This window comes from Anomaloglossus baeobatrachus, unplaced genomic scaffold, assembly GCF_048569485.1.
Source record: "Anomaloglossus baeobatrachus isolate aAnoBae1 unplaced genomic scaffold, aAnoBae1.hap1 Scaffold_448, whole genome shotgun sequence".
Lineage (NCBI taxonomy): Eukaryota > Metazoa > Chordata > Amphibia > Anura > Aromobatidae > Anomaloglossus > Anomaloglossus baeobatrachus.
In genome coordinates this window covers 12,020-29,539 of record NW_027443817.1, presented here as the reverse complement: position 1 = coordinate 29,539, position 17,520 = coordinate 12,020, and the positions used below count along the sequence as shown (strand labels likewise).

Genomic DNA, 17,520 nt, shown 5'->3' with positions numbered 1-17,520 from the left:
GCAAGCAACTCCCCTCCCCCTTGCAGTCTTTCCAATTCACGATACAAAAAGACGGACAGGACAGGTTGCCTGACTTTCCGTCACTGCCACCCTTTGCCATCCTTACCCGTAGAAAGCCCTTTCATCATCCCCAAACCCTAATCTTTTCCCTTTCCTTCCCAGCCCCCAAACCCTGCCCTCTGTACCTTTCTCACCACCCGCTTCCCTTCTCCTGTCATCCCCCTACCACCCGGGAAAAAAAGAGATTGCCCCCTCCTTCCACTAGCCCACCCTCCCACCCAAAGAACAACTTCTTCTGCGCAGCTTGTTTTCTAGGCAGCAGCGCTATTGTGATGTCATCGGGGGGCATTGTGACAAGCCGCCAGTGTTCCGTCTCTTCATGTTGTGCACAGTTCAAACGGAAAATACATCAACAGGCAGACTACAGAAAAGCTTACTATCAAAGGTTAGAGGGGGGCTTTCTCAGAGGGCTTTTTACAGTTTTTCTATTCCCAATTAGCCGTTTAAGTGTACTTATTGAAAGTAGTAATTCTTTCATAGGCCGCCCTTTCTTAGTATTTGACGTTCCTTATATTGCGGTATGAGGCTTCGCAGTAGGTTGCAAACATTCATCACCCATGACTGTCCCCAATTGAGCTCAGAAGCTCAATGTCTATCATGACCTCTCTTTTAGAATGTCCAAGAGCAAGCAAACTATTCCTCCAGGAGAGGGCGCCAACAGACTACTAAAGAGATCATCATTACTCAAAGAAAACCCCAAAAACCAATGCATGATAGGAATAAACAGGTAACTTTCTTTGGAGTGGAAGCGGAGAGATCGCACCAGATGCCAATTCTAGATCTTATCACACCTGTGGTCACTGCAGCAGCAGGTGAATCCACTTTGTCCAAAAGGGATCTATTCCATTCAATTGCAAATGATCTAGATAAGACAGAGAACTGCAGCACGGGGACATAGCCGAGTTGGTCAGGTTGAGTGGTGATGAGTTTGCTATTTGGATGAATAAAGAAAGTCAAAAGTGTGAAAGATAAAAAACAAAAGGAGGAAGTGTGAAAAGTGAATGGGCCAAATTGAGGTGCATATGAAGACGTATGCTTTCTTCCAATTCATTAAATCGGGCTAATATGAATCAGGTGAATTGAGTTCTGCTTTTGGAAACTGGGTTAAGAAGGGGTGCACCGTTCCTGGAGGTACTGCAATACCAGGTCAATGCGTGGAGTGGACAGAGCAAGCTCTTTTTCCATCTCCCTGTTCTAAAAATCCATTTAATATATGGTCCCCAGATAGGGGACGTATCAGATATTAAACTGATAAGAACAGATACTACACTTGATCTTAGCCAAAAGGCCGAGAAGCGATAACCAGAATTGGTTTGGGCCTCGAGTGGCACCCTGGCCTATGCCGGACACATCTTAGGGAGAGAGAGCGAGAGGGAGACAAACCCACGCCTACACAAGACATTTTGTCACCCAAGCCAACCCTTGAAAAGGCTGCTTTGCAGAGCAAAAACAAGAAGAATGGTGCGTTTTGCAGCCGCCGCCCACTGCAATGAATCTGAATAACTCCTCCTTTAGGGCGCAAGCAACTCCCCTCCCCCTTGCAGTCTTTCCAATTCACGATACAAAAAGACGGACAGGACAGGTTGCCTGACTTTCCGTCACTGCCACCCTTTGCCATCCTTACCCGTAGAAAGCCCTTTCATCATCCCCAAACCCTAATCTTTTCCCTTTCCTTCCCAGCCCCCAAACCCTGCCCTCTGTACCTTTCTCACCACCCGCTTCCCTTCTCCTGTCATCCCCCTACCACCCGGGAAAAAAAGAGATTGCCCCCTCCTTCCACTAGCCCACCCTCCCACCCAAAGAACAACTTCTTCTGCGCAGCTTGTTTTCTAGGCAGCAGCGCTATTGTGATGTCATCGGGGGGCATTGTGACAAGCCGCCAGTGTTCCGTCTCTTCATGTTGTGCACAGTTCAAACGGAAAATACATCAACAGGCAGACTACAGAAAAGCTTACTATCAAAGGTTAGAGGGGGGCTTTCTCAGAGGGCTTTTTACAGTTTTTCTATTCCCAATTAGCCGTTTAAGTGTACTTATTGAAAGTAGTAATTCTTTCATAGGCCGCCCTTTCTTAGTATTTGACGTTCCTTATATTGCGGTATGAGGCTTCGCAGTAGGTTGCAAACATTCATCACCCATGACTGTCCCCAATTGAGCTCAGAAGCTCAATGTCTATCATGACCTCTCTTTTAGAATGTCCAAGAGCAAGCAAACTATTCCTCCAGGAGAGGGCGCCAACAGACTACTAAAGAGATCATCATTACTCAAAGAAAACCCCAAAAACCAATGCATGATAGGAATAAACAGGTAACTTTCTTTGGAGTGGAAGCGGAGAGATCGCACCAGATGCCAATTCTAGATCTTATCACACCTGTGGTCACTGCAGCAGCAGGTGAATCCACTTTGTCCAAAAGGGATCTATTCCATTCAATTGCAAATGATCTAGATAAGACAGAGAACTGCAGCACGGGGACATAGCCGAGTTGGTCAGGTTGAGTGGTGATGAGTTTGCTATTTGGATGAATAAAGAAAGTCAAAAGTGTGAAAGATAAAAAACAAAAGGAGGAAGTGTGAAAAGTGAATGGGCCAAATTGAGGTGCATATGAAGACGTATGCTTTCTTCCAATTCATTAAATCGGGCTAATATGAATCAGGTGAATTGAGTTCTGCTTTTGGAAACTGGGTTAAGAAGGGGTGCACCGTTCCTGGAGGTACTGCAATACCAGGTCAATGCGTGGAGTGGACAGAGCAAGCTCTTTTTCCATCTCCCTGTTCTAAAAATCCATTTAATATATGGTCCCCAGATAGGGGACGTATCAGATATTAAACTGATAAGAACAGATACTACACTTGATCTTAGCCAAAAGGCCGAGAAGCGATAACCAGAATTGGTTTGGGCCTCGAGTGGCACCCTGGCCTATGCCGGACACATCTTAGGGAGAGAGAGCGAGAGGGAGACAAACCCACGCCTACACAAGACATTTTGTCACCCAAGCCAACCCTTGAAAAGGCTGCTTTGCAGAGCAAAAACAAGAAGAATGGTGCGTTTTGCAGCCGCCGCCCACTGCAATGAATCTGAATAACTCCTCCTTTAGGGCGCAAGCAACTCCCCTCCCCCTTGCAGTCTTTCCAATTCACGATACAAAATGACGGACAGGACAGGTTGCCTGACTTTCCGTCACTGCCACCCTTTGCCATCCTTACCCGTAGAAAGCCCTTTCATCATCCCCAAACCCTAATCTTTTCCCTTTCCTTCCCAGCCCCCAAACCCTGCCCTCTGTACCTTTCTCACCACCCGCTTCCCTTCTCCTGTCATCCCCCTACCACCCGGGAAAAAAAGAGATTGCCCCCTCCTTCCACTAGCCCACCCTCCCACCCAAAGAACAACTTCTTCTGCGCAGCTTGTTTTCTAGGCAGCAGCGCTATTGTGATGTCATCGGGGGGCATTGTGACAAGCCGCCAGTGTTCCGTCTCTTCATGTTGTGCACAGTTCAAACGGAAAATACATCAACAGGCAGACTACAGAAAAGCTTACTATCAAAGGTTAGAGGGGGGCTTTCTCAGAGGGCTTTTTACAGTTTTTCTATTCCCAATTAGCCGTTTAAGTGTACTTATTGAAAGTAGTAATTCTTTCATAGGCCGCCCTTTCTTAGTATTTGACGTTCCTTATATTGCGGTATGAGGCTTCGCAGTAGGTTGCAAACATTCATCACCCATGACTGTCCCCAATTGAGCTCAGAAGCTCAATGTCTATCATGACCTCTCTTTTAGAATGTCCAAGAGCAAGCAAACTATTCCTCCAGGAGAGGGCGCCAACAGACTACTAAAGAGATCATCATTACTCAAAGAAAACCCCAAAAACCAATGCATGATAGGAATAAACAGGTAACTTTCTTTGGAGTGGAAGCGGAGAGATCGCACCAGATGCCAATTCTAGATCTTATCACACCTGTGGTCACTGCAGCAGCAGGTGAATCCACTTTGTCGAAAAGGGATCTATTCCATTCAATTGCAAATGATCTAGATAAGACAGAGAACTGCAGCACGGGGACATAGCCGAGTTGGTCAGGTTGAGTGGTGATGAGTTTGCTATTTGGATGAATAAAGAAAGTCAAAAGTGTGAAAGATAAAAAACAAAAGGAGGAAGTGTGAAAAGTGAATGGGCCAAATTGAGGTGCATATGAAGACGTATGCTTTCTTCCAATTCATTAAATCGGGCTAATATGAATCAGGTGAATTGAGTTCTGCTTTTGGAAACTGGGTTAAGAAGGGGTGCACCGTTCCTGGAGGTACTGCAATACCAGGTCAATGCGTGGAGTGGACAGAGCAAGCTCTTTTTCCATCTCCCTGTTCTAAAAATCCATTTAATATATGGTCCCCAGATAGGGGACGTATCAGATATTAAACTGATAAGAACAGATACTACACTTGATCTTAGCCAAAAGGCTGAGAAGCGATAACCAGAATTGGTTTGGGCCTCGAGTGGCACCCTGGCCTATGCCGGACACATCTTAGGGAGAGAGAGCGAGAGGGAGACAAACCCACGCCTACACAAGACATTTTGTCACCCAAGCCAACCCTTGAAAAGGCTGCTTTGCAGAGCAAAAACAAGAAGAATGGTGCGTTTTGCAGCCGCCGCCCACTGCAATGAATCTGAATAACTCCTCCTTTAGGGCGCAAGCAACTCCCCTCCCCCTTGCAGTCTTTCCAATTCACGATACAAAAAGACGGACAGGACAGGTTGCCTGACTTTCCGTCACTGCCACCCTTTGCCATCCTTACCCGTAGAAAGCCCTTTCATCATCCCCAAACCCTAATCTTTTCCCTTTCCTTCCCAGCCCCCAAACCCTGCCCTCTGTACCTTTCTCACCACCCGCTTCCCTTCTCCTGTCATCCCCCTACCACCCGGGAAAAAAAGAGATTGCCCCCTCCTTCCACTAGCCCACCCTCCCACCCAAAGAACAACTTCTTCTGCGCAGCTTGTTTTCTAGGCAGCAGCGCTATTGTGATGTCATCGGGGGGCATTGTGACAAGCCGCCAGTGTTCCGTCTCTTCATGTTGTGCACAGTTCAAACGGAAAATACATCAACAGGCAGACTACAGAAAAGCTTACTATCAAAGGTTAGAGGGGGGCTTTCTCAGAGGGCTTTTTACAGTTTTTCTATTCCCAATTAGCCGTTTAAGTGTACTTATTGAAAGTAGTAATTCTTTCATAGGCCGCCCTTTCTTAGTATTTGACGTTCCTTATATTGCGGTATGAGGCTTCGCAGTAGGTTGCAAACATTCATCACCCATGACTGTCCCCAATTGAGCTCAGAAGCTCAATGTCTATCATGACCTCTCTTTTAGAATGTCCAAGAGCAAGCAAACTATTCCTCCAGGAGAGGGCGCCAACAGACTACTAAAGAGATCATCATTACTCAAAGAAAACCCCAAAAACCAATGCATGATAGGAATAAACAGGTAACTTTCTTTGGAGTGGAAGCGGAGAGATCGCACCAGATGCCAATTCTAGATCTTATCACACCTGTGGTCACTGCAGCAGCAGGTGAATCCACTTTGTCCAAAAGGGATCTATTCCATTCAATTGCAAATGATCTAGATAAGACAGAGAACTGCAGCACGGGGACATAGCCGAGTTGGTCAGGTTGAGTGGTGATGAGTTTGCTATTTGGATGAATAAAGAAAGTCAAAAGTGTGAAAGATAAAAAACAAAAGGAGGAAGTGTGAAAAGTGAATGGGCCAAATTGAGGTGCATATGAAGACGTATGCTTTCTTCCAATTCATTAAATCGGGCTAATATGAATCAGGTGAATTGAGTTCTGCTTTTGGAAACTGGGTTAAGAAGGGGTGCACCGTTCCTGGAGGTACTGCAATACCAGGTCAATGCGTGGAGTGGACAGAGCAAGCTCTTTTTCCATCTCCCTGTTCTAAAAATCCATTTAATATATGGTCCCCAGATAGGGGACGTATCAGATATTAAACTGATAAGAACAGATACTACACTTGATCTTAGCCAAAAGGCCGAGAAGCGATAACCAGAATTGGTTTGGGCCTCGAGTGGCACCCTGGCCTATGCCGGACACATCTTAGGGAGAGAGAGCGAGAGGGAGACAAACCCACGCCTACACAAGACATTTTGTCACCCAAGCCAACCCTTGAAAAGGCTGCTTTGCAGAGCAAAAACAAGAAGAATGGTGCGTTTTGCAGCCGCCGCCCACTGCAATGAATCTGAATAACTCCTCCTTTAGGGCGCAAGCAACTCCCCTCCCCCTTGCAGTCTTTCCAATTCACGATACAAAAAGACGGACAGGACAGGTTGCCTGACTTTCCGTCACTGCCACCCTTTGCCATCCTTACCCGTAGAAAGCCCTTTCATCATCCCCAAACCCTAATCTTTTCCCTTTCCTTCCCAGCCCCCAAACCCTGCCCTCTGTACCTTTCTCACCACCCGCTTCCCTTCTCCTGTCATCCCCCTACCACCCGGGAAAAAAAGAGATTGCCCCCTCCTTCCACTAGCCCACCCTCCCACCCAAAGAACAACTTCTTCTGCGCAGCTTGTTTTCTAGGCAGCAGCGCTATTGTGATGTCATCGGGGGGCATTGTGACAAGCCGCCAGTGTTCCGTCTCTTCATGTTGTGCACAGTTCAAACGGAAAATACATCAACAGGCAGACTACAGAAAAGCTTACTATCAAAGGTTAGAGGGGGGCTTTCTCAGAGGGCTTTTTACAGTTTTTCTATTCCCAATTAGCCGTTTAAGTGTACTTATTGAAAGTAGTAATTCTTTCATAGGCCGCCCTTTCTTAGTATTTGACGTTCCTTATATTGCGGTATGAGGCTTCGCAGTAGGTTGCAAACATTCATCACCCATGACTGTCCCCAATTGAGCTCAGAAGCTCAATGTCTATCATGACCTCTCTTTTAGAATGTCCAAGAGCAAGCAAACTATTCCTCCAGGAGAGGGCGCCAACAGACTACTAAAGAGATCATCATTACTCAAAGAAAACCCCAAAAACCAATGCATGATAGGAATAAACAGGTAACTTTCTTTGGAGTGGAAGCGGAGAGATCGCACCAGATGCCAATTCTAGATCTTATCACACCTGTGGTCACTGCAGCAGCAGGTGAATCCACTTTGTCCAAAAGGGATCTATTCCATTCAATTGCAAATGATCTAGATAAGACAGAGAACTGCAGCACGGGGACATAGGCGAGTTGGTCAGGTTGAGTGGTGATGAGTTTGCTATTTGGATGAATAAAGAAAGTCAAAAGTGTGAAAGATAAAAAACAAAAGGAGGAAGTGTGAAAAGTGAATGGGCCAAATTGAGGTGCATATGAAGACGTATGCTTTCTTCCAATTCATTAAATCGGGCTAATATGAATCAGGTGAATTGAGTTCTGCTTTTGGAAACTGGGTTAAGAAGGGGTGCACCGTTCCTGGAGGTACTGCAATACCAGGTCAATGCGTGGAGTGGACAGAGCAAGCTCTTTTTCCATCTCCCTGTTCTAAAAATCCATTTAATATATGGTCCCCAGATAGGGGACGTATCAGATATTAAACTGATAAGAACAGATACTACACTTGATCTTAGCCAAAAGGCCGAGAAGCGATAACCAGAATTGGTTTGGGCCTCGAGTGGCACCCTGGCCTATGCCGGACACATCTTAGGGAGAGAGAGCGAGAGGGAGACAAACCCACGCCTACACAAGACATTTTGTCACCCAAGCCAACCCTTGAAAAGGCTGCTTTGCAGAGCAAAAACAAGAAGAATGGTGCGTTTTGCAGCCGCCGCCCACTGCAATGAATCTGAATAACTCCTCCTTTAGGGCGCAAGCAACTCCCCTCCCCCTTGCAGTCTTTCCAATTCACGATACAAAAAGACGGACAGGACAGGTTGCCTGACTTTCCGTCACTGCCACCCTTTGCCATCCTTACCCGTAGAAAGCCCTTTCATCATCCCCAAACCCTAATCTTTTCCCTTTCCTTCCCAGCCCCCAAACCCTGCCCTCTGTACCTTTCTCACCACCCGCTTCCCTTCTCCTGTCATCCCCCTACCACCCGGGAAAAAAAGAGATTGCCCCCTCCTTCCACTAGCCCACCCTCCCACCCAAAGAACAACTTCTTCTGCGCAGCTTGTTTTCTAGGCAGCAGCGCTATTGTGATGTCATCGGGGGGCATTGTGACAAGCCGCCAGTGTTCCGTCTCTTCATGTTGTGCACAGTTCAAACGGAAAATACATCAACAGGCAGACTACAGAAAAGCTTACTATCAAAGGTTAGAGGGGGGCTTTCTCAGAGGGCTTTTTACAGTTTTTCTATTCCCAATTAGCCGTTTAAGTGTACTTATTGAAAGTAGTAATTCTTTCATAGGCCGCCCTTTCTTAGTATTTGACGTTCCTTATATTGCGGTATGAGGCTTCGCAGTAGGTTGCAAACATTCATCACCCATGACTGTCCCCAATTGAGCTCAGAAGCTCAATGTCTATCATGACCTCTCTTTTAGAATGTCCAAGAGCAAGCAAACTATTCCTCCAGGAGAGGGCGCCAACAGACTACTAAAGAGATCATCATTACTCAAAGAAAACCCCAAAAACCAATGCATGATAGGAATAAACAGGTAACTTTCTTTGGAGTGGAAGCGGAGAGATCGCACCAGATGCCAATTCTAGATCTTATCACACCTGTGGTCACTGCAGCAGCAGGTGAATCCACTTTGTCCAAAAGGGATCTATTCCATTCAATTGCAAATGATCTAGATAAGACAGAGAACTGCAGCACGGGGACATAGCCGAGTTGGTCAGGTTGAGTGGTGATGAGTTTGCTATTTGGATGAATAAAGAAAGTCAAAAGTGTGAAAGATAAAAAACAAAAGGAGGAAGTGTGAAAAGTGAATGGGCCAAATTGAGGTGCATATGAAGACGTATGCTTTCTTCCAATTCATTAAATCGGGCTAATATGAATCAGGTGAATTGAGTTCTGCTTTTGGAAACTGGGTTAAGAAGGGGTGCACCGTTCCTGGAGGTACTGCAATACCAGGTCAATGCGTGGAGTGGACAGAGCAAGCTCTTTTTCCATCTCCCTGTTCTAAAAATCCATTTAATATATGGTCCCCAGATAGGGGACGTATCAGATATTAAACTGATAAGAACAGATACTACACTTGATCTTAGCCAAAAGGCCGAGAAGCGATAACCAGAATTGGTTTGGGCCTCGAGTGGCACCCTGGCCTATGCCGGACACATCTTAGGGAGAGAGAGCGAGAGGGAGACAAACCCACGCCTACACAAGACATTTTGTCACCCAAGCCAACCCTTGAAAAGGCTGCTTTGCAGAGCAAAAACAAGAAGAATGGTGCGTTTTGCAGCCGCCGCCCACTGCAATGAATCTGAATAACTCCTCCTTTAGGGCGCAAGCAACTCCCCTCCCCCTTGCAGTCTTTCCAATTCACGATACAAAAAGACGGACAGGACAGGTTGCCTGACTTTCCGTCACTGCCACCCTTTGCCATCCTTACCCGTAGAAAGCCCTTTCATCATCCCCAAACCCTAATCTTTTCCCTTTCCTTCCCAGCCCCCAAACCCTGCCCTCTGTACCTTTCTCACCACCCGCTTCCCTTCTCCTGTCATCCCCCTACCACCCGGGAAAAAAAGAGATTGCCCCCTCCTTCCACTAGCCCACCCTCCCACCCAAAGAACAACTTCTTCTGCGCAGCTTGTTTTCTAGGCAGCAGCGCTATTGTGATGTCATCGGGGGGCATTGTGACAAGCCGCCAGTGTTCCGTCTCTTCATGTTGTGCACAGTTCAAACGGAAAATACATCAACAGGCAGACTACAGAAAAGCTTACTATCAAAGGTTAGAGGGGGGCTTTCTCAGAGGGCTTTTTACAGTTTTTCTATTCCCAATTAGCCGTTTAAGTGTACTTATTGAAAGTAGTAATTCTTTCATAGGCCGCCCTTTCTTAGTATTTGACGTTCCTTATATTGCGGTATGAGGCTTCGCAGTAGGTTGCAAACATTCATTACCCATGACTGTCCCCAATTGAGCTCAGAAGCTCAATGTCTATCATGACCTCTCTTTTAGAATGTCCAAGAGCAAGCAAACTATTCCTCCAGGAGAGGGCGCCAACAGACTACTAAAGAGATCATCATTACTCAAAGAAAACCCCAAAAACCAATGCATGATAGGAATAAACAGGTAACTTTCTTTGGAGTGGAAGCGGAGAGATCGCACCAGATGCCAATTCTAGATCTTATCACACCTGTGGTCACTGCAGCAGCAGGTGAATCCACTTTGTCCAAAAGGGATCTATTCCATTCAATTGCAAATGATCTAGATAAGACAGAGAACTGCAGCACGGGGACATAGCCGAGTTGGTCAGGTTGAGTGGTGATGAGTTTGCTATTTGGATGAATAAAGAAAGTCAAAAGTGTGAAAGATAAAAAACAAAAGGAGGAAGTGTGAAAAGTGAATGGGCCAAATTGAGGTGCATATGAAGACGTATGCTTTCTTCCAATTCATTAAATCGGGCTAATATGAATCAGGTGAATTGAGTTCTGCTTTTGGAAACTGGGTTAAGAAGGGGTGCACCGTTCCTGGAGGTACTGCAATACCAGGTCAATGCGTGGAGTGGACAGAGCAAGCTCTTTTTCCATCTCCCTGTTCTAAAAATCCATTTAATATATGGTCCCCAGATAGGGGACGTATCAGATATTAAACTGATAAGAACAGATACTACACTTGATCTTAGCCAAAAGGCCGAGAAGCGATAACCAGAATTGGTTTGGGCCTCGAGTGGCACCCTGGCCTATGCCGGACACATCTTAGGGAGAGAGAGCGAGAGGGAGACAAACCCACGCCTACACAAGACATTTTGTCACCCAAGCCAACCCTTGAAAAGGCTGCTTTGCAGAGCAAAAACAAGAAGAATGGTGCGTTTTGCAGCCGCCGCCCACTGCAATGAATCTGAATAACTCCTCCTTTAGGGCGCAAGCAACTCCCCTCCCCCTTGCAGTCTTTCCAATTCACGATACAAAAAGACGGACAGGACAGGTTGCCTGACTTTCCGTCACTGCCACCCTTTGCCATCCTTACCCGTAGAAAGCCCTTTCATCATCCCCAAACCCTAATCTTTTCCCTTTCCTTCCCAGCCCCCAAACCCTGCCCTCTGTACCTTTCTCACCACCCGCTTCCCTTCTCCTGTCATCCCCCTACCACCCGGGAAAAAAAGAGATTGCCCCCTCCTTCCACTAGCCCACCCTCCCACCCAAAGAACAACTTCTTCTGCGCAGCTTGTTTTCTAGGCAGCAGCGCTATTGTGATGTCATCGGGGGGCATTGTGACAAGCCGCCAGTGTTCCGTCTCTTCATGTTGTGCACAGTTCAAACGGAAAATACATCAACAGGCAGACTACAGAAAAGCTTACTATCAAAGGTTAGAGGGGGGCTTTCTCAGAGGGCTTTTTACAGTTTTTCTATTCCCAATTAGCCGTTTAAGTGTACTTATTGAAAGTAGTAATTCTTTCATAGGCCGCCCTTTCTTAGTATTTGACGTTCCTTATATTGCGGTATGAGGCTTCGCAGTAGGTTGCAAACATTCATCACCCATGACTGTCCCCAATTGAGCTCAGAAGCTCAATGTCTATCATGACCTCTCTTTTAGAATGTCCAAGAGCAAGCAAACTATTCCTCCAGGAGAGGGCGCCAACAGACTACTAAAGAGATCATCATTACTCAAAGAAAACCCCAAAAACCAATGCATGATAGGAATAAACAGGTAACTTTCTTTGGAGTGGAAGCGGAGAGATCGCACCAGATGCCAATTCTAGATCTTATCACACCTGTGGTCACTGCAGCAGCAGGTGAATCCACTTTGTCCAAAAGGGATCTATTCCATTCAATTGCAAATGATCTAGATAAGACAGAGAACTGCAGCACGGGGACATAGCCGAGTTGGTCAGGTTGAGTGGTGATGAGTTTGCTATTTGGATGAATAAAGAAAGTCAAAAGTGTGAAAGATAAAAAACAAAAGGAGGAAGTGTGAAAAGTGAATGGGCCAAATTGAGGTGCATATGAAGACGTATGCTTTCTTCCAATTCATTAAATCGGGCTAATATGAATCAGGTGAATTGAGTTCTGCTTTTGGAAACTGGGTTAAGAAGGGGTGCACCGTTCCTGGAGGTACTGCAATACCAGGTCAATGCGTGGAGTGGACAGAGCAAGCTCTTTTTCCATCTCCCTGTTCTAAAAATCCATTTAATATATGGTCCCCAGATAGGGGACGTATCAGATATTAAACTGATAAGAACAGATACTACACTTGATCTTAGCCAAAAGGCCGAGAAGCGATAACCAGAATTGGTTTGGGCCTCGAGTGGCACCCTGGCCTATGCCGGACACATCTTAGGGAGAGAGAGCGAGAGGGAGACAAACCCACGCCTACACAAGACATTTTGTCACCCAAGCCAACCCTTGAAAAGGCTGCTTTGCAGAGCAAAAACAAGAAGAATGGTGCGTTTTGCAGCCGCCGCCCACTGCAATGAATCTGAATAACTCCTCCTTTAGGGCGCAAGCAACTCCCCTCCCCCTTGCAGTCTTTCCAATTCACGATACAAAAAGACGGACAGGACAGGTTGCCTGACTTTCCGTCACTGCCACCCTTTGCCATCCTTACCCGTAGAAAGCCCTTTCATCATCCCCAAACCCTAATCTTTTCCCTTTCCTTCCCAGCCCCCAAACCCTGCCCTCTGTACCTTTCTCACCACCCGCTTCCCTTCTCCTGTCATCTCCCTACCACCCGGGAAAAAAAGAGATTGCCCCCTCCTTCCACTAGCCCACCCTCCCACCCAAAGAACAACTTCTTCTGCGCAGCTTGTTTTCTAGGCAGCAGCGCTATTGTGATGTCATCGGGGGGCATTGTGACAAGCCGCCAGTGTTCCGTCTCTTCATGTTGTGCACAGTTCAAACGGAAAATACATCAACAGGCAGACTACAGAAAAGCTTACTATCAAAGGTTAGAGGGGGGCTTTCTCAGAGGGCTTTTTACAGTTTTTCTATTCCCAATTAGCCGTTTAAGTGTACTTATTGAAAGTAGTAATTCTTTCATAGGCCGCCCTTTCTTAGTATTTGACGTTCCTTATATTGCGGTATGAGGCTTCGCAGTAGGTTGCAAACATTCATCACCCATGACTGTCCCCAATTGAGCTCAGAAGCTCAATGTCTATCATGACCTCTCTTTTAGAATGTCCAAGAGCAAGCAAACTATTCCTCCAGGAGAGGGCGCCAACAGACTACTAAAGAGATCATCATTACTCAAAGAAAACCCCAAAAACCAATGCATGATAGGAATAAACAGGTAACTTTCTTTGGAGTGGAAGCGGAGAGATCGCACCAGATGCCAATTCTAGATCTTATCACACCTGTGGTCACTGCAGCAGCAGGTGAATCCACTTTGTCCAAAAGGGATCTATTCCATTCAATTGCAAATGATCTAGATAAGACAGAGAACTGCAGCACGGGGACATAGCCGAGTTGGTCAGGTTGAGTGGTGATGAGTTTGCTATTTGGATGAATAAAGAAAGTCAAAAGTGTGAAAGATAAAAAACAAAAGGAGGAAGTGTGAAAAGTGAATGGGCCAAATTGAGGTGCATATGAAGACGTATGCTTTCTTCCAATTCATTAAATCGGGCTAATATGAATCAGGTGAATTGAGTTCTGCTTTTGGAAACTGGGTTAAGAAGGGGTGCACCGTTCCTGGAGGTACTGCAATACCAGGTCAATGCGTGGAGTGGACAGAGCAAGCTCTTTTTCCATCTCCCTGTTCTAAAAATCCATTTAATATATGGTCCCCAGATAGGGGACGTATCAGATATTAAACTGATAAGAACAGATACTACACTTGATCTTAGCCAAAAGGCCGAGAAGCGATAACCAGAATTGGTTTGGGCCTCGAGTGGCACCCTGGCCTATGCCGGACACATCTTAGGGAGAGAGAGCGAGAGGGAGACAAACCCACGCCTACACAAGACATTTTGTCACCCAAGCCAACCCTTGAAAAGGCTGCTTTGCAGAGCAAAAACAAGAAGAATGGTGCGTTTTGCAGCCGCCGCCCACTGCAATGAATCTGAATAACTCCTCCTTTAGGGCGCAAGCAACTCCCCTCCCCCTTGCAGTCTTTCCAATTCACGATACAAAAAGACGGACAGGACAGGTTGCCTGACTTTCCGTCACTGCCACCCTTTGCCATCCTTACCCGTAGAAAGCCCTTTCATCATCCCCAAACCCTAATCTTTTCCCTTTCCTTCCCAGCCCCCAAACCCTGCCCTCTGTACCTTTCTCACCACCCGCTTCCCTTCTCCTGTCATCCCCCTACCACCCGGGAAAAAAAGAGATTGCCCCCTCCTTCCACTAGCCCACCCTCCCACCCAAAGAACAACTTCTTCTGCGCAGCTTGTTTTCTAGGCAGCAGCGCTATTGTGATGTCATCGGGGGGCATTGTGACAAGCCGCCAGTGTTCCGTCTCTTCATGTTGTGCACAGTTCAAACGGAAAATACATCAACAGGCAGACTACAGAAAAGCTTACTATCAAAGGTTAGAGGGGGGCTTTCTCAGAGGGCTTTTTACAGTTTTTCTATTCCCAATTAGCCGTTTAAGTGTACTTATTGAAAGTAGTAATTCTTTCATAGGCCGCCCTTTCTTAGTATTTGACGTTCCTTATATTGCGGTATGAGGCTTCGCAGTAGGTTGCAAACATTCATCACCCATGACTGTCCCCAATTGAGCTCAGAAGCTCAATGTCTATCATGACCTCTCTTTTAGAATGTCCAAGAGCAAGCAAACTATTCCTCCAGGAGAGGGCGCCAACAGACTACTAAAGAGATCATCATTACTCAAAGAAAACCCCAAAAACCAATGCATGATAGGAATAAACAGGTAACTTTCTTTGGAGTGGAAGCGGAGAGATCGCACCAGATGCCAATTCTAGATCTTATCACACCTGTGGTCACTGCAGCAGCAGGTGAATCCACTTTGTCCAAAAGGGATCTATTCCATTCAATTGCAAATGATCTAGATAAGACAGAGAACTGCAGCACGGGGACATAGCCGAGTTGGTCAGGTTGAGTGGTGATGAGTTTGCTATTTGGATGAATAAAGAAAGTCAAAAGTGTGAAAGATAAAAAACAAAAGGAGGAAGTGTGAAAAGTGAATGGGCCAAATTGAGGTGCATATGAAGACGTATGCTTTCTTCCAATTCATTAAATCGGGCTAATATGAATCAGGTGAATTGAGTTCTGCTTTTGGAAACTGGGTTAAGAAGGGGTGCACCGTTCCTGGAGGTACTGCAATACCAGGTCAATGCGTGGAGTGGACAGAGCAAGCTCTTTTTCCATCTCCCTGTTCTAAAAATCCATTTAATATATGGTCCCCAGATAGGGGACGTATCAGATATTAAACTGATAAGAACAGATACTACACTTGATCTTAGCCAAAAGGCCGAGAAGCGATAACCAGAATTGGTTTGGGCCTCGAGTGGCACCCTGGCCTATGCCGGACACATCTTAGGGAGAGAGAGCGAGAGGGAGACAAACCCACGCCTACACAAGACATTTTGTCACCCAAGCCAACCCTTGAAAAGGCTGCTTTGCAGAGCAAAAACAAGAAGAATGGTGCGTTTTGCAGCCGCCGCCCACTGCAATGAATCTGAATAACTCCTCCTTTAGGGCGCAAGCAACTCCCCTCCCCCTTGCAGTCTTTCCAATTCACGATACAAAAAGACGGACAGGACAGGTTGCCTGACTTTCCGTCACTGCCACCCTTTGCCATCCTTACCCGTAGAAAGCCCTTTCATCATCCCCAAACCCTAATCTTTTCCCTTTCCTTCCCAGCCCCCAAACCCTGCCCTCTGTACCTTTCTCACCACCCGCTTCCCTTCTCCTGTCATCCCCCTACCACCCGGGAAAAAAAGAGATTGCCCCCTCCTTCCACTAGCCCACCCTCCCACCCAAAGAACAACTTCTTCTGCGCAGCTTGTTTTCTAGGCAGCAGCGCTATTGTGATGTCATCGGGGGGCATTGTGACAAGCCGCCAGTGTTCCGTCTCTTCATGTTGTGCACAGTTCAAACGGAAAATACATCAACAGGCAGACTACAGAAAAGCTTACTATCAAAGGTTAGAGGGGGGCTTTCTCAGAGGGCTTTTTACAGTTTTTCTATTCCCAATTAGCCGTTTAAGTGTACTTATTGAAAGTAGTAATTCTTTCATAGGCCGCCCTTTCTTAGTATTTGACGTTCCTTATATTGCGGTATGAGGCTTCGCAGTAGGTTGCAAACATTCATCACCCATGACTGTCCCCAATTGAGCTCAGAAGCTCAATGTCTATCATGACCTCTCTTTTAGAATGTCCAAGAGCAAGCAAACTATTCCTCCAGGAGAGGGCGCCAACAGACTACTAAAGAGATCATCATTACTCAAAGAAAACCCCAAAAACCAATGCATGATAGGAATAAACAGGTAACTTTCTTTGGAGTGGAAGCGGAGAGATCGCACCAGATGCCAATTCTAGATCTTATCACACCTGTGGTCACTGCAGCAGCAGGTGAATCCACTTTGTCCAAAAGGGATCTATTCCATTCAATTGCAAATGATCTAGATAAGACAGAGAACTGCAGCACGGGGACATAGCCGAGTTGGTCAGGTTGAGTGGTGATGAGTTTGCTATTTGGATGAATAAAGAAAGTCAAAAGTGTGAAAGATAAAAAACAAAAGGAGGAAGTGTGAAAAGTGAATGGGCCAAATTGAGGTGCATATGAAGACGTATGCTTTCTTCCAATTCATTAAATCGGGCTAATATGAATCAGGTGAATTGAGTTCTGCTTTTGGAAACTGGGTTAAGAAGGGGTGCACCGTTCCTGGAGGTACTGCAATACCAGGTCAATGCGTGGAGTGGACAGAGCAAGCTCTTTTTCCATCTCCCTGTTCTAAAAATCCATTTAATATATGGTCCCCAGATAGGGGACGTATCAGATATTAAACTGATAAGAACAGATACTACACTTGATCTTAGCCAAAAGGCCGAGAAGCGATAACCAGAATTGGTTTGGGCCTCGAGTGGCACCCTGGCCTATGCCGGACACATCTTAGGGAGAGAGAGCGAGAGGGAGACAAACCCACGCCTACACAAGACATTTTGTCACCCAAGCCAACCCTTGAAAAGGCTGCTTTGCAGAGCAAAAACAAGAAGAATGGTGCGTTTTGCAGCCGCCGCCCACTGCAATGAATCTGAATAACTCCTCCTTTAGGGCGCAAGCAACTCCCCTCCCCCTTGCAGTCTTTCCAATTCACGATACAAAAAGACGGACAGGACAGGTTGCCTGACTTTCCGTCACTGCCACCCTTTGCCATCCTTACCCGTAGAAAGCCCTTTCATCATCCCCAAACCCTAATCTTTTCCCTTTCCTTCCCAG

The 17,520-nt window shown here is 46.3% G+C and overlaps 11 non-coding genes across 11 annotated transcripts; all 11 read right to left on the bottom strand.

The window, feature by feature from the left end:
- Positions 1-1,169: 1,169 nt before the first annotated feature.
- LOC142280143 (U2 spliceosomal RNA) lies at positions 1,170-1,360 on the bottom strand. Its single transcript, XR_012742494.1, has one exon. It is a non-coding gene; the product is annotated as a U2 spliceosomal RNA (small nuclear RNA).
- A 1,387-nt stretch (positions 1,361-2,747) lies between these two features.
- Positions 2,748-2,938, bottom strand: LOC142280142 (U2 spliceosomal RNA). The gene has a single exon (XR_012742493.1). It is a non-coding gene; the product is annotated as a U2 spliceosomal RNA (small nuclear RNA).
- Positions 2,939-4,325: 1,387 nt separating this feature from the next.
- On the bottom strand, positions 4,326-4,516 carry LOC142280086 (U2 spliceosomal RNA). The gene has a single exon (XR_012742450.1). It is a non-coding gene; the product is annotated as a U2 spliceosomal RNA (small nuclear RNA).
- A 1,387-nt stretch (positions 4,517-5,903) lies between these two features.
- LOC142280138 (U2 spliceosomal RNA) lies at positions 5,904-6,094 on the bottom strand. Its single transcript, XR_012742491.1, has one exon. It is a non-coding gene; the product is annotated as a U2 spliceosomal RNA (small nuclear RNA).
- A 1,387-nt stretch (positions 6,095-7,481) lies between these two features.
- On the bottom strand, positions 7,482-7,672 carry LOC142280126 (U2 spliceosomal RNA). The gene has a single exon (XR_012742485.1). It is a non-coding gene; the product is annotated as a U2 spliceosomal RNA (small nuclear RNA).
- Positions 7,673-9,059: 1,387 nt separating this feature from the next.
- LOC142280114 (U2 spliceosomal RNA) lies at positions 9,060-9,250 on the bottom strand. The gene has a single exon (XR_012742475.1). It is a non-coding gene; the product is annotated as a U2 spliceosomal RNA (small nuclear RNA).
- A 1,387-nt stretch (positions 9,251-10,637) lies between these two features.
- On the bottom strand, positions 10,638-10,828 carry LOC142280102 (U2 spliceosomal RNA). The gene has a single exon (XR_012742464.1). It is a non-coding gene; the product is annotated as a U2 spliceosomal RNA (small nuclear RNA).
- Positions 10,829-12,215: 1,387 nt separating this feature from the next.
- On the bottom strand, positions 12,216-12,406 carry LOC142280090 (U2 spliceosomal RNA). The gene has a single exon (XR_012742453.1). It is a non-coding gene; the product is annotated as a U2 spliceosomal RNA (small nuclear RNA).
- Positions 12,407-13,793: 1,387 nt separating this feature from the next.
- LOC142280078 (U2 spliceosomal RNA) lies at positions 13,794-13,984 on the bottom strand. The gene has a single exon (XR_012742443.1). It is a non-coding gene; the product is annotated as a U2 spliceosomal RNA (small nuclear RNA).
- A 1,387-nt stretch (positions 13,985-15,371) lies between these two features.
- On the bottom strand, positions 15,372-15,562 carry LOC142280066 (U2 spliceosomal RNA). Its single transcript, XR_012742432.1, has one exon. It is a non-coding gene; the product is annotated as a U2 spliceosomal RNA (small nuclear RNA).
- A 1,387-nt stretch (positions 15,563-16,949) lies between these two features.
- LOC142280054 (U2 spliceosomal RNA) lies at positions 16,950-17,140 on the bottom strand. Its single transcript, XR_012742421.1, has one exon. It is a non-coding gene; the product is annotated as a U2 spliceosomal RNA (small nuclear RNA).
- Between the last annotated feature and the right edge of the window lie 380 nt (positions 17,141-17,520).